This window comes from Vigna unguiculata, chromosome 1 (assembly GCF_037176805.1).
Source record: "Vigna unguiculata cultivar grain cowpea cultivar isolate G323 ecotype 2 chromosome 1, ASM3717680v1, whole genome shotgun sequence".
In the NCBI taxonomy this organism is placed as follows: domain Eukaryota; kingdom Viridiplantae; phylum Streptophyta; class Magnoliopsida; order Fabales; family Fabaceae; genus Vigna; species Vigna unguiculata.
This window is the reverse complement of record NC_140792.1, coordinates 25577170-25578316: the sequence shown is the minus strand read 5'-3', so window position 1 is coordinate 25578316 and position 1147 is coordinate 25577170. Positions and strand designations below refer to the sequence as shown.

The 1147-nt window shown below is 38.5% G+C and overlaps 1 non-coding gene across 1 annotated transcript; it reads right to left on the bottom strand.

Moving 5' to 3' along the window:
* Positions 1-1040: 1040 nt before the first annotated feature.
* LOC114165614 (small nucleolar RNA R71) lies at positions 1041-1147 on the bottom strand. The gene has a single exon (XR_003599741.1). It is a non-coding gene; the product is annotated as a small nucleolar RNA R71 (small nucleolar RNA).

Below are 1147 nucleotides of genomic sequence, written 5' to 3'. Positions count from 1 at the left end.
CATTGAACTTGATGGGAAAAATAGCTGGAGCAGTTGGCATGGTCTGAGTTGAGAGATTCAAAAAAATTTTGGAATGATTTTTAGTGAAACTTCAGAGGACCATAACTTTTGCTCTGGTTATCAGAATCACTATTATTTTATATGCATTTGGGGTGGAATTTGATTTCCTACCTTATCAATACTTGCCTTGCAGGTTTGCAAACTCAGATTCTCCAGAAAATGCCATTTTCTACATTTCAGCAATGTTTTTTGTGATTTTTCTTCATTTGTTTTACATTTGAAAAAGTTTTAAAAATACTTGTGCTTTGTTTTTTCATCTGATTTTTTTTTTGTGCTTCTGTTTTACCACTCAAAGGAATATCCTACCAATTTTCAAGTCATTTGGAGTTCGTTTGAGTATACTTGTAGTTATACCCTATGTTATGCCAATATCACTAGAATTAATGTTTTTTGGTGCATGACTAGGGGAAACCCAAGTGAATTACAACCATTTGACCCTGAGATTGATAGGACATTCCACATAGTACGTAAGCATCTTAGGAATCCATCTTTGCATGCTGAATATTCAGTGACTTTTCCTGACTCTTCTGATTCTTATCACATTCCCGACACTCCTCATTCTTTGCATTCTCAGCATACTATTTTTTTTAGCATTTTAATTTTCATACTGATAACATGGCTCAACCTCCTCCACCTCATGAGAGAACCATGAGTGAGCTCACTGCACCAGAGTTCACTTATAATAGTTTATGCATTCAATACCCTGAGGAGGAAGTTCCATTTGTGCTAAAAACTGGTTTAATACACTTGTTGCCAAAGTTTCATGGTCTTGCAGGTCAGGACCCGTGCAAACACTTGAAGCAGTTTCATGTAGTCTGTTCCACCATGAAGCCTGCAAATGTCCAGGAGGTCCATGTATACTTGAAGGCTTTCCCTCATTCATTGGAGGGGAATGCGAAAGACTAGATGTACTACCTTGCACCCAGGTCCATCACCAGTTGGGATGACCTGAAGAGATTGTTAAGTTCTTCCCTGCAACAACCATAAGGAAGGAAATTTTTGGCATCAAGCAGCAATCTAGGGAGACCCTCTATGAGTACTGGGAGAGGTTCAAGAATCTCCTTTCAAGCTGCCCACACCATCAGAT